The sequence below is a fragment of the Hemicordylus capensis genome, chromosome 2, assembly GCF_027244095.1.
Source record: "Hemicordylus capensis ecotype Gifberg chromosome 2, rHemCap1.1.pri, whole genome shotgun sequence".
Taxonomy (NCBI): Eukaryota; Metazoa; Chordata; class Lepidosauria; order Squamata; family Cordylidae; genus Hemicordylus; species Hemicordylus capensis.
The window spans coordinates 49341832-49356202 of NC_069658.1; the positions used below are offsets into that span (position 1 = coordinate 49341832).

General features: G+C 45.4%; 3 long non-coding RNA genes across 3 annotated transcripts in view; 2 read left to right on the plus strand and 1 right to left on the minus strand.

The window, feature by feature from the left end:
- Nucleotides 1–14371, plus strand: part of LOC128345838 (uncharacterized) — a 99478-nt gene that overhangs the window by 68318 nt on the left and 16789 nt on the right. The gene's annotated exons all lie outside the window — the stretch shown is intronic.
- LOC128345837 (uncharacterized) lies at nt 392–11068 on the minus strand. The gene is made up of 4 exons (XR_008316664.1): nt 8927–11068; nt 8226–8283; nt 4762–4888; nt 392–4275 (listed from the first exon to the last, which is right to left on the minus strand). It is a non-coding gene; the product is annotated as an uncharacterized LOC128345837 (long non-coding RNA).
- LOC128345836 (uncharacterized) lies at nt 6054–13013 on the plus strand. The gene is made up of 2 exons (XR_008316663.1): nt 6054–11711; nt 12351–13013. It is a non-coding gene; the product is annotated as an uncharacterized LOC128345836 (long non-coding RNA).

The following is a 14371-nucleotide window of genomic DNA, read 5'->3' on the forward strand; positions in this document are numbered from 1 at the left end:
ATGCAAGCTTACATACTGAATGATTTGACAATGGAATTGTCAATTAACAAACAGGAATACAATGAATAATTCCAGAAGATAACCAGCCTGATTAATAGCTCTAGGCCATTTTACTTAAACTGGATTAGCAGAATAGTGTTTAGCAGTAACCAGCCAGCCTGGTGTAGTGGTTAGAGTGCTGGACTTGGACCAGGGAGACCCGAGTTCAAATCCCCATTCAGCCATGATACTTGCTGGGTGACTCTGGGCCAGTCACTTCTCTCTCAGCCTAACCTACTTCACAGGGTTGTTGTGAGGAGAAACTTAAGTATGTAGTACACCACTCTGGGCTCCTCGGAGGAACAGCGGGACATAAATGTGAAAATAATAATAATAATAAAATCACCATCAGCCAATTACAAAAAGCAACTTTACTGTGAACAGCCTATATTCTGCGACAATATCTATAATAACAGCAACAACATTGATAATATAATTCAGCCATCCCAGGTCCTTGGGAAGGATTGATGTCTGGATAAAACAAACCAGTCAATAACACCTGTCTGACTGTGTAAACAACAACAATAATAATAAATAAGGCATTCTTCAGATAGGAGGCTGCGATGTACTTTTTGTTTTTATCTGCATATAGTGGCTTTATTTGGCTGTGATGCTATTTTGTTATTTTGCAGTGATTTGTTATTTATTTTGCATATTTCTATACCTCCCAACATAAATATTTCTGGGCAGTTTGCATAATATATAAAACTTAAAAACACAATGAAACAGTAATTAAAGTATTAAATAATTTGAAACAGTTTAAAAGATTAACTGCCAATTTAAAGCTTTTTAACTAAAGACCTGATTAAGCAGGTACATCTTCAGCAGTTTCTTAAAAGCAACAAGAGATGTAGAGGACCTTATTATATATATTGTACTTTTTGTTAAGACTGAGCCATTTTGGATGGTAATGTATTAAAATAGGATAAACATGTTTTTAACTAAATAAAATAAAATACATTAGGATAGTGTGTTATGGAGAGGGCAGAAATGTCAAAATTAATGGAATATATATGTTTGAGAGATTGTAGGCAAATAGCAAATGGTTTCTTGAGAGACTGCCTCCCATTTATTGAATTAGAGATACCACTTAGACATCAGTAAATATAGTTGTTTCTCCATGACTAAGTGCACCTATGAGCATTTGATAAAATGGGTTTTACATTAGTTTTTACTGTTACAGATATAAAATTTAAAATTGTAATTGTATATATCTTATCTTATCTGAATGCTTCTATATTGCATGGTATTTCTGTGCTGAATGTTTACATCTTCAGATAAAATAAATGTTTCCACAAACCTGAATCTCAGGTCTATGAGAAGATCCCTTTTGGTTGGTTCACTTGTCACTTTTTGCTGGATGTGTTAACTACCGGGCTCGCAGGCGAGCCCGGTGGTTTACAAGCGGGTAACCCACTTAATTGCCCCTGCCCTTAGCTGAGGTTAGTGGAGAGAGCACTCCGTTAACCCCATCTTTGTGCTTGTGTGTTGCCATGGCGTGGCTCTGCGCCATGGCAACTCACCAGTAGACCCCCGACCGGGAGGCTAAAAAGCAGCCTCCCGGCTTGGGGGTCTCTCCAGCATGCCCTGTGCGCTTGTGCAGGGCATGCTGGAGCTTCCGGGGGCCGCACGGCTCCCGATCCTCCCAGCCCTTGATGGCTCCGTAATGGAGCCTGCAGTTGTGTGGGCGGCTGCTTCGGCTGCCCGGAGCAGACTGTGTGCTTGTGTGCAGGGAAAGCGGGCTAAGCCTGCTCTCCCCACTAACCCTCCCCAGGCTCTTCTCACCGATCGCGAGAAAAGCCTCATTAACTCCTGAATATTTGGGCAAAAAGCTCTGAAATTTCACATGATGTTCCTACATGATTATAGCATTAAGTATGTGGACATTCAAGGAGATCAGTCAACCTGTTGATATTTATTGATTTTTTAAAAAATCTTATTAAAACATTCATTAAAAATCAACAGGTGGACTGATGTCCTTGAACTTCTACACATTTAGTGCTACCATCATGTACTACTCCCATGCAAATTTTGAGAACTTTATGCCCAGCCATTCTGGAGTTATAACATGGGGTGCATAAAACTGGGGTACTACTGCTTTTATAATCAAGGCAAAGATAAAGATAGAGTGGGGGATTAAACTCCAACACTTTTGTAACTTCTTGTTATGAAACAAAGCAGTTATGGCACTTTTCAACAGTTTTAGAAACTTTTTAAAAAAGTGTATCATCAGACTTTCTGTTATGAGGTTGTTGTTTTCTTAAACGGATTGAAAACCATACATTTCAAGCCAAGCCATTTTCTGCTAACAAATCATGTTGAGATGGTGTTACCTCTTATTATGTAGGAAAGAAACCAAATAGCTGCTTTCTTTAACAATAAAGCACTTGCCTCTGTGTTGGTGATGTTAATATTTGAAGTTTTTTGTTTCTCTTTCCCTGAAACAGTGCAACAATCTTTACCTTGTCTCACTCCTTTCCTTGTATTTTTTCTATGTTTATTTTCTTAAACTTGGAATCTTTTTTTTTTTTTTAGCTTTTCCAGATGATTCCCAAAATGAAAGTTGTCTTATTGATGTCAATTTGTCTGTAGTGTCCTATTCAAATTAGTTTATTCCCAGGATGAAGATACTTTCCCAGGCAATGTAGTATTCCCCCACTACTGTCTCTAGAATTAAGCCATAGCAAAGGTTATTTACCGAGCCGAACAAAAAAGGGAAGCAAGAGATTTTGGCATTTAGAGATGCTGAAATACTTGCCTCATCTGCTAGATTGCTTGGTTTCAAACTGCCCCCATCCATTACAAATTCCTGCTCTAGAACAGAAAGATACTTCTTATCTGATGGCCTTACCATTCGTTTCTATATTTAAAAAGATCGCAACTGCTTTGCCACAATTATTCCATCTACTCTTGGGATAGGAGGAGGAGAAGCAAGCTGCCCCAGAAGATGCTGCTTTTCCTCCTGCATCTTCCACACCACTGAGCCTCACCTTTGAGTTTCAGCCATCACCAAGGAGACAGTGAGAGCATCATAACAGAGAAACCAATGGTGATGTCATAATTGCCACTGGTGGGAGAGGTAGCTGGTGGGCACCTGTCTACACTAACAGATACATGTTTTATACCAGTCCTATACTGGATGTTCTGGCTTTCTGCTCAGCCATCCAGGAGTTATTAACCTTTTTGTTTCCTATTGATCCCCATGAAGAAACTATCTGATGGGGCCCATGTTCAATTCTTGCACACAGGCCCCTTCAGAGCTTGTTTCACCATTGCTTATCATGTGTGGTTGGGCTGGTCATCCAAACTGGCCCTCAGTTCAACATCCATATGCTTCTTATTTGTACCCTGTGTTTGAGGGGGCCTATACCTAGGTTCATTTCTAAAATGACACAGGTACAGTCATTGACATAAAGACATCTACACATGAACAGAAAACTGGTACGCGCAGAATGTAATGAGGCTGTTCACACAACTGAAAAGTGGGTAGGGCAAGTGTCATACCCAGGTTTGGGAGCTGTGCACACTCTAGCAACAACTAGGTAGGAGGTGGGAGAAGTGACTGTGTGGGAGACAGGAGCTGGTTCCTCCTACCTCAATCAAATGCTGGGTATGAAAGCTGAGTAGGACGCTGCTGTCCTACTCAGATCCGATCTCCCACACAGTCACTTCCCCCTCCTCCTACATAATTTTTTGTTCCTATACAACCAAAAATTGGGAGTGTGCACACTGCCCAAACTTGGGTAGGACACTTGTTCTACCCATTTTTTGGTTGTGTGAACAGCCTCATTGTCTGAATAGGTTGTGTGTGTGTGTGTGTATTATGTACTTTATATTGTCCCCAAACCTGCATTTTGTTCTGAAAAGTAAAAGCCATGGTTACCTTATAAAATGATGAAGATACAGGTGTACCCCATTATCCATGGGGGTTCCATTCCCGCAGATTTCTGCAGATGACAAGGGAAGGGGGGTGGGGTTAGGTTCCTGCATTGGAATAAAAAGTCCAAAAACTGGGGGGGAACCCCCCAGCAAAAATAATGAAAAGAAAGTTCTTTGACATGTTCTCTGTGCTTTACACAATTGGGCTTTGCGCCAAGAGACTTTGTTAGAATTGTCCAAGCTAGTTTCTCTCTCAGATAGGTGTTAGCGCCTCCCTTTCCTGTGGTCACATGTCCTTCCTCCTTCAATCTTTCTTCATCCGTCAACAGAATGACAGCGTTTGTGAGTTGCTCCGAGCTACAAACAGAAAAGAAAAAACACTCTCGTATCTTGCTTCTCTTTGGTTACCTCGATCTTTCTTTTATTGTTTGTTCTTTCTGACTTTCAGTTAGCATTTTGATTTTATCCTGACATTCTCCCTTTCCCCACCGCCAGCTGCCCCCATTAGGGTTGGCATTTTCAACCCCAATCGGCCATTTGTGGCCAACAAGACTACTTTTAAGTTTTGTGCCCACTGCAGGGCCAAGTTTCTCTCCACTAACAAGCACAATCCCTGTCTTTTTTCCCTTGGCAAGGCACACAGAGTGGAGACTTGCACACACTGCACCGAAGCAGGCCAGAAAAAACTGAGTGTCTTGCCTCCGCTCGTGGCTTTGAGACTGAGCCTTCCAATCTTCTCAGGCGGCCTCCTCCTTTGCCCTCATGCAAACCCTCCACGCCTCTGTCTGCCCCATTCTCAGGCTTATAGCCCCTTGCCTCCAATGTGACCTGCAGCTCGCCTACCTCAGGGCCTTCCACCTGGCCTACAGAGCTTGCAGCTCTCTTACTGTCTGACCTGGCACCCTTGTCTAGTGCCGCAACACAGTCTACGGCCTCCATGTCCTTGAGCACCAGTGCTTTGGCCTTGATACTGAAAAAGAAAAAGAGATGAGAGGCAACGCAATTTACTGGCTAAACCTCTAAAACACTGCGCACCACCCGCAAATCCTGCCTCCCTTAAACTGAAAAAGAAGCGGAAATTGTCTGCTGGAGGCGTCTCAGTTTCAACCACAGGTGCCCTTGCCCCATGAACCTGAGTTCAATCCCGGTATGCTTGAATCCGAGGCTCTCGAATCCAAGGTGGACCAGCTTGATCTCGAGGAGTTCCTCGGTACTGAACTCAATACCGAAGAACAACAATATAATTTCTCGGAAAATGAAGGCCATGAGGGACAAGAGAGCCAGTTAGATCACGCAGTTGCTCTCCTGGAGGACCTCCAATATGAGGATGATATGCCATTGGAAAATGAGTATTTTGCAGCCGAATTTCAGAGACTTTACCCTAGATGTCCACAGTCTCTCCTGCCATGTTCTTATACTGCCCATCATTTGCGAGAGGATTCTCGCCACATTGATCTTTACTACACTAATTGGGACAAATGTCCAGCCTTCAGATCTTACCACAGTTCAGCCTCTTACCCTAGGGAGTAAAACCCATATCACCCTGCTCTTTGGCACTATACTTCTGGGGAAGAACCCCACCTTCCTTTTTGTTCCCAGCTGCACCAATGGGACTACCCAGGGATAAATCTTGCTATCCTCAGCACACCATCTCTAGACCTCCGAGCAGGCCTAAACAGACTATGCACCCACTCACAGCACCACCTAATCAGCCCCAATGCCAGCAAAGAGGCAAACCACAAAACCACCTAAAAAGACAAACCAACTGCCTCCGCTCTCGAATCAGGAACCACCACCTCAGGACCAACCATTGGTTCCTCTTACTCAGGCCACTTTGTCAGATATGGCCCTCTAGAACAGTGTTTCTCAATGTTTTTGGAGTCATGGACTGGTACAGTCTTTGTGCGCAGTCTCATGGACCAGCAGTTAGTAAAGGGGTCACCCCCACTCCCAGGCACCCCACAAAACAATTTCAAGCCGGGGGGGGGGGGGCACTGTCACTGGTTGCTCTCCAGAGCTCATTTCTAGGCAGGCAGCTCTCACTGCTGGGATAACACTCATTTAGCTTCCTTGAAATGAACATTATCCCAGCAGCGAGAACATTATCCCAGCATCTGCCTAGAAATGAGCTCTGGAGAGCTCCCAGCAGCAGTGGCCCCCACTGGCTTGAAATTGTTTTTTGGGGGGATTAATTCCTCATGGACCAGCACTCAACTCCTCACGGACGGGCATCGGTCCATGGACCGGTGGTTGAGAAACACTGCTCTAGAATCTCCACATGAAGAAAGCTCTGAAGCGGCCTTTGACCTAGCCTCTGATGAGGAGGGCAATACCCAGTCCTGGGGCTCCTCCCCGTTGGACCTGCTTTCTGATCCCAAACTGGGATCTCTGTCAGAGGATTACAGATTTTATGCAGAATATACTTCCCACATGGCAACATCACTAGGCATACCCTTCGCTCGACAAAGCAAGGCTGAGCCAGACCCTCTATTTGGTCTCATTGAGGCAGACATGCGGGCCCCTGTCTCCCTCCCTATGAATTCCACACTCATGGACATTGCTAAAACCTGCTGGTCCCAACCACCTCATTGCCTCAATCCACCATACACCTGGAGACCTTCTACAGAGTCTACACAGACAATGACCAGGCAGGAACCTTCTTCAAACATCACCCCACACCTAACTCGGTGGTGGAATCCTCTGTTTCAAAGAATAGGCCACGCCCAGACTCTACACCTCCAGACAAGGAGGGCAGGAAATTAGATTCGTTCGGCAGACGCCTTTATTCCATCTCAGCTTTACACTTCAAACTGTCCAATTACCAGGCTTACAATGCTCGTTATACTCACTTCTTATGGCAACGTCTAGCGCCTTTCTTAGACTATCTTCCATCAGATAAGAAGGACCCTGCTAAAACCTTCCTTAAAGAAGCAACCCAACTTGCAAAACAGGAACTCTATTCTGCCAGACACTTGGCTGAGTGTGCCTCCAAGGTCATGGCCACTTCCATAGCTATCTGCCGCCATGCCTGGCTCCGCTTGTCTGGGCTCACATATGACACTCATGACTGCAATGAAGATCTTCCATTCGATGGAAATGCGCTCTTCGGCGATAAGACTGATGAGACCTTGCAGAAGGTCAAATGCCTCCTTATAAAGCTCGTTCCATGAGCTTTCAAAACCATTCACCTAGACAGCAAAGGCCAACCAGATGGCAGTGTGCCCAACCACAATGGCCTGCCTCACAATTCCAACAGGGTGACTGCTCCTTTCCTTCACTGCGATATCAACCCTACGGGAAATGTCCGGCGTATACCACACAGCGTGCACCTCCCAACAAACCTAGACTATCTTCCACTTTCACCAAGAAACAGTGACTCTTCCTTCCAGCGCAGTTGGGAGACCCACCTCTCTTCTTGCCTCACAGCATGGGAGAAAATTACATCAGATTTGTGTATCCTCACAATAATAAGAATTGGATATGTGCTGGAATTTTCATCTAGACCCCCCCATCCAACCACCCAGTCACTACCAGAGCCACCCCCATCCTCCAGGCGGAGGTCGCTACATTACTCGACAAACAGGCATTAGAACCAGTCCTCAACCCCTCCTCTCAGGGTTTCCACCCCCTATATTTCACAGTCCCCAGACGTGATGGAGGCCTCCGCCCCATTCTGGACCTCAGGCAGCTGAACCATGGCATCACTTACAAGCATTTCTGTATGATCACCATCACTACCATCCTAACACTCCTGCAAAAGGGCATGTGGTTCATCTCGCTAGACCTCAAAGACACATACTATCACATCACCATTCACCCTCAACACCGGTGCTACCTATATTTCAAAATAGGCAACATCACCTACCAATTCCAGGCCCTCCCCTTTGGCCTAGCATCAGCCCCGAGGTTGTTTATCAAATGTATGGCTCCGTTGGTGGCTTTCCTACAGAAACAAGGCATCCACGTCTTCCCGTTTCTGGATGACTGGCTCCTGGTGGCAGATACCCTGAGCATGGAATCCATGTCCTTATTTCCTTGGTGTCCTGGGTGGCAAATCGCTGCCACAGGGCCTGGGTAATCCAGCAGCTTCTTGGCTAGATGGCAACAACAGACGTACTTCCTCATGCCTGACTTTGCACCAGAATTCTACAGAACTGGTTCCTTTATCATTTCCGCCCACACTCAGCCCCTCAATCTCACTGGCTAAGTGTACCCTTTGCAATTCACCAGTTGCTCCTCTGGTGGACAGTTGTACACAATCTCTCCAGTGCCCCCTTTCACCCGCCGCAGCCACAACATGTCCTTACCATGGATGCATCCAACACAGGATGAGGGGCCCGTGTCCAAGATCTGTCCATTCAGGGCCTTTGGGACAAGGAAGAACGCAAGCATCACATCAACTTCCTCAAACTACTGACCATCTTCAAAGCACTCAGAGGCTTCCTATTCCTTCTCTGGCATTCTGTAGTCACAATCCAGGCTGACAATACTACGGCCAAAGCCTATCTCAACAGGCAAGGGGGCACCATTTTAACCAGCCTGCTAAACCTCTCTCTCAACCTAAAGTTATGATGCATCAAATACTCCATCACCCATTGCGGTTCACATGCAAGGAACATCCAGTGTTCAAACTGACTCCTGCAGCAGAGTAGGGGTGGACTCACACAAATGGCAACTAAATAGGGACCTAGTCCTCTCCCTAATTGACCTTTGGTTCTGCCCATAGGTAGACCTCTTCACATCGCACCTGAACAACCAATGCCTCCTCTAATGCTCCAAGGCAGGCAGGAGGTTCCACTCTCTGGGTGATGCCTTCGTGACTTCATGGACAGGATGGACAGCCTACTTGTTTCCTCCAATTTCCCTGCTACCCAGAGTACTTTGAAAGATCCAGCAGAACCAGGTGGAGTGCATTCTCATAGCCCCATGGTAGCCGAGGAGACCCTGGTTCCCCCTCCGCCTGTGCCTCGTGACAAGTGATCACCGCTCCCTGCCAATATATCCTCACCTTCTCTCCCAACACTCCAGACAGCTCTTGCACCCGGACCCCCACAGATTGCATTTCACTGTGTGGTGGATACAGCCCTCTTCCCGCAGCCTTTACAGCGAGTCTTGTCCACATCCAAGAAACCTGCAACAATAAAGTCTTATCATCATAAGTGGACACATTTCCTGGCCTTCCATCACTCTCACAACAGTGCTCCTGAACAGTTCTCCATGGGGCATGTTTGCACTTACCTCCTTTCATTGAAGGAATCCGGTCTCAAGCTTTCTTCCCTAAGAGTTCATCTAGCGGCCATTGTGGCACATTCGCTGACTCGACCTATGTCCTTCTTCAAGGACTCTATCATCAAGAATTTTCTAAAAGGTCTGGCCCACCTGTACCCAAACCACCTCTCTGGATCTCCTCTCTTGCAAGGTGGCATTCCTTGTAGCCACTACCACATCTGTCAGAAGAGTGAGCGAGTTGAGGGTCCTGAGAGTGGATGCATCTTACTGGTCTTCCACAAGAACAAGGTGGTGCTTCACCCTGACATCACCTTCCTTCTCAAAGTTGTCTCCTCCTTTCACTGGTCCCAACCACTTACCTTACTGGTGTTCCTTCCTAACCCTACAGATGAGGCACAGTGCTGCCTACATATCCTAGATGTCTGTAGAGCGCTTGCCTTCTATGTGCATAGGACCTCCATGGAGTGCTCCTCTCTGTCACTCTTTGTTGCACATACTGGACCAAACAAGGGCAAAGTGGCATCATCCCAGACCATTTCCAGATGAATAGTCAAGACTATAATGTTATCTTGCCAACTAGCTAAGAAAGAGATACCTTCCTCTATCAGAGCACATTCAATGAGGCCCTTTTACCCCTGGACTTCCAGGCCGAAGTCCAGGGCCTCCACAGCCCCTGCCCCACCCTCCAAATCCTCTTTAGTCTGTCCCGGGTGGTGTGGTTGCCCAGCCAAGCATGATGATGCTTAATTTTCAGAGGTGGGGGGACTCCAAAGGCCTTTAGGTACAGGCTCCAAAATTACCTGGGTGCACCTCTCATTCTACCAGAGCGGTGGCAGCCTCGGTAACCTTTGACAGAGCTATCCCATTGGATATCATATGCCAAGCTGCTGCTTGGGTATCCTCACACTCCTTTATTCAACATTATGCCCTTGATCTCCACTCTAAAAGAGATGCAGCCTTTGGAATGTCTGTCCTACAGTCGCTCTTCGCCTGACTCCCACCTCCAGGTAAGATGATCACTGGGTGCAGCTTGCTATGCGTCCAATCACGTAAAGCACAGAGACCACATCGAAGAACAGCAGGTTGCGTACCTGTATCTTGGGTTCTTCTAGTGGTCACCCAAACTCCCTTCTCTAGTTCTCTAGGTCAACAGACTCAGAGACTGAAGGAGGGAGGACATGTGACTACAGGAAGGGTAGGAGCTGCCGTCTATCGGAGAGAGAAACTAGCTTGGACAATTCCAACGAGATATCTGTGCACAAGCAAAGCCCAATCATGTAAGAGCACAGATGACCACTAGAAGAACCCTTGTGTTACAGGTAAGCAACTTGCTGTTCCCTACCATGCTCCGCAGGTCTTCATCTGTCCAGCAATGCCCCCCAAAACCATCAGTCTGGCCAATTTTCCATGAAAAATTGTGTGGGGAAATCCTTTTTCTTCCCCCAACAGAAGAGCCACAAAATGGCTCCTTTAAACAAAATGGTGGCTGAAAATGACCTTAGAGATAACTTCTGGCCACCAAGGAGCAGTGGATACATGGGTATTAACCCTTGCTGAGATTGGGTGCCTATTTTAGGACGTGGATACGCGAAACTGCAAATAGCGGTACGTGTATAGTGAGGTCTACCTATATAGAATGAAGAGCAGCTGGCAATGGTTTAGCTAGAGAGCTCGTCTTGTGGTAGCAAGTATGAATTGTCCTCTTTGCTAAGCAGGGTCCACCTGGTTGCATTTGAATGGGAGACTACATGTGAGCACTGTAAGATATTCCCCTTAGGAGATGGAGCCACTCTGGGAAGAGCATGTCCCAAGTTCCCTCCCTGGCATCTCCAAGATAGGGCTGAGAGAGACTCCTGCCTGCAACCTTGGAGAAGCCGCTGCCAGTCCGTGTAGACAATACTGAGCTAGATGGACCAATGGTCTGACTCGGTTTATGGTAGCTACTTATGTTCCTATGTTCCTACTTGCCTGCCCTCCTTGGTTGCAGCCTCTACAAAAGGGAACAGGAAAAGGTTGCTGGGCTTGTATGGTGGTCAACATGCTTTCATTAAGCTGACTGTTCTTCACAGTGCTTATGATCTGGCTAGGATTTAAAGGAAGCAGAAAAAATGGGATGCACGCCGAATCAGGAGGAAAAATGAAAAAGAAACCGTGCAAAGTGTGGAGACAAAGGGGCCATGAAAAAAATGCCAATAATTGCAGAAACACAAATTGTGCTGCATTTAAAGATCCATATGGAGGAAATGAACAAGACACATGTATCCATTTAACAATCCTTAAGATGCTATATTAATAGTCTAGAGAGTAAATAGATAACAATACCATTTTTATTATATTATCACTTTTGGCTTACTATTACTACTATTCTGGAGAGATGGGAGTAAGGAGCACACAGCCAAGCAGAAGAACATCCAACTGCCAGCCATGGAGAGATCGCAGTGGGATGAAAGGGGATGTTAACAACCACAATGACCTAATGAGAACTGGATTTTTTGTGGAGAGGATATGCTACCCCAGAGCAATACTATTGCACAGGGTAAAAGGAGCCCTAATGTATTACTAAGGTAAGCCACCTTGAGGCTCCCTTTAAACTGAAAGTTTTGATAGAAACAAATCAATCAACTGCCAGCCAACCAAATAGACAGCTGTTCCAATTTGAAAATAAAACCTGAACCAAATAAAAGCAAGCCAGCCTTCTCCTGCCTGGTATTTACAAGATCATCAGTCATGCTAATATGAAACATTGTGTAATAAAGGCACTTGGTATACCTCAGACTATTTTATGCTACAATAATATTTTCAGCTGCATCTCATTTATGGAAATTAAATATGCCAGAACTACTGGCACCAAGTAATTAGTCTTCTACCCAGGAGGGGCTTGATTGCATTTTATCAATCACCCTCCAGCTATTTCCTGGGGGGTTGATATTGCAGTGCTGATGTGGTCACAAGGAACCAGATCCCAGTGGTAGCTTACTCTGGGTAATTAACAAGTGAAGGATGGAGCAAGCAGCAAAACCTTGTTGGCGAACCCATGGCTGCTCAAATCTCATGTTGAGTAAGAATCAATGTATTAAAATACCAAGACAACCTCTTTCCTCCCTAAGTTGGGATTAATTAGGTGGTTGCTGCTGAGCTTGCACCTGAGAAATAAGCAAAAGATTGCACTCTAATCTCTCTGTCTCTCTTCTTATTCATGCCAGATTTTATATAATGGGAACTGGAGCTTTGCCAAAGCAGCAGCAACAACAGTAACAACAAAGGCAGGAGAAGACTATATGCTGCTAACATCCCAAGTACTCAATGCAACCCATTCTGAAAGAGTTGCACTGGCTGCCGGTTTGTTTCCAGGTCCAATTCAAGGTGCTGCTTTTGACCTTTAAAGCCCTTAATGGTTTGGGCCCGGGGTATTTGAGGGACCGCCTGCTCCCAAGGGTTGCTGCCCGCTTGACGAGGACATCTGAGGGGGCTCTGCTCCGGGTGCCAACAATGAGAGAGGCCCGGCTGTCGTGCACTCGGGACAGGGCCTTCTCTGTTGCTGCTCCCAGACTTTGGAATGCTCTCCCAGTGGCCATTCGCTCCTCGGACTCCATCACGGCTTTTAGAAAGCTTGTTAAAACTTGGCTTTTTACCCAGGCTTTCACATAATCGTTTTTACTGCTGCTTCTGTGTGTTTTTATCTGTTGTATTGTTTTTATGCCTGTATTTGATATGTTTTTATATTTTTTAGCTTGATGTTTTTATTGCCTTTTTATTGTATGTTTTAACTTTTGTAAACCACCTTGGGGTTGTCTTTTAACGAAAGGCGGTATATAAATGCAATAATAAATAAAATAAATAAAATAAAACAGAGTTTCAGTAAGTGTGCTCAGTATTGCAGCTGATGATTTTATTTTATCTATCTATCTATCTATCTATCTATCTATCTATCTATCTATCTATCTATCTACGTTTATATCCTTCTCTTCTTCCAGGGAGCCCAGAGTAGTGTACATGGTTATCTTTATCCTCAGAACAACCCTGTGAGGTAGCTTATAAGCACAGAGTGGGAGAAAAATCAATGGGCCACTCATCCCAAGTTTTTGCTCTCGGGCAGATTATCATATACCAGGGCTATACAACTTTGGCTTTCCAGCTGTTTTTGGACTACAACTCCATCATCCCTAGCTGCAGTGGCCAATGGCCAAGGCTGATGAGAGTTGTAGTCCAACAACAGCTGGTGGGCCAAAGTTGTACGGTGCTGTTCTACACTGACTGGCAGCAGCTCTCCGGGGTTTTAGACAAGTTTCCCCTACCCTACCTGGAGATACCAGAGACTGAATCTGGAGCCTTCTGGGTGCAAACACAGTGTTCTCCACTGCTCTTTGGCTTGCCTCTCAGAATTTATCTCTGAGCCGAGACAACTGAGACAATTTACTCACCACAGGGATTGACTTTACTGGAAACTTTCCTATCCCACGACCATATTATTTATGAAATGGACACCACACTGAACATACGTCTGGTGGATATCACTGGGATTTCCCCCATTCCCACTGGCCATCTCCATAGATCACAGGCAGAGAAACTTACACACTGATTGCCCTGACTCATGCAATGAGTTTGCCAAATAATATGGACAACTCAACACAAGGATGTCGATCTCCATGTCAAGTGAAGTGTCTAGACTGGCTCTCTTTTCACACCATTGCAAGACATTTCACATTTTGCTTTTCAAACATGATTCTAATTATATTTGTACAAAGACACCATTGTGCTAAAGCGGTTGGGTGAAAATCTGTAATGCTTTGGCTGATCTCCATAAAGTTGTCTGTTGGGGAGTTATGGCATTTGGCTGTTCTTCTGCAGAACACCCAAAGGTTTAAAAATATGAGGATGGGAGGAGAGGAGTTTGGCAGCAGACCAAAAAATGGGCATACTTACTTGAATGCTACTGACCTAGAAAGACACAAGAGATGGAAGGTAGGAGGAAACTCCAGGGGGGCTGGCGAATGCGGGAGAGGCAGAGGGCAAGAAGAGAGGAAATAACTCCTGGGAGCACTGTGATAACACAATGGAGTTTGCAACTGGAAGTTTTTCACACTCGGCTTTTAGTTCACATTTTAGTTCCTTTAGTTTGCATTCATAAATTGGCCAAATCTACCCCAAAGTCATCAGGGAGCACTTCACACATTTGGGATTTTCATTGTGCATTAGCGTGTAGCCCGATTTACATCTGGGCTAA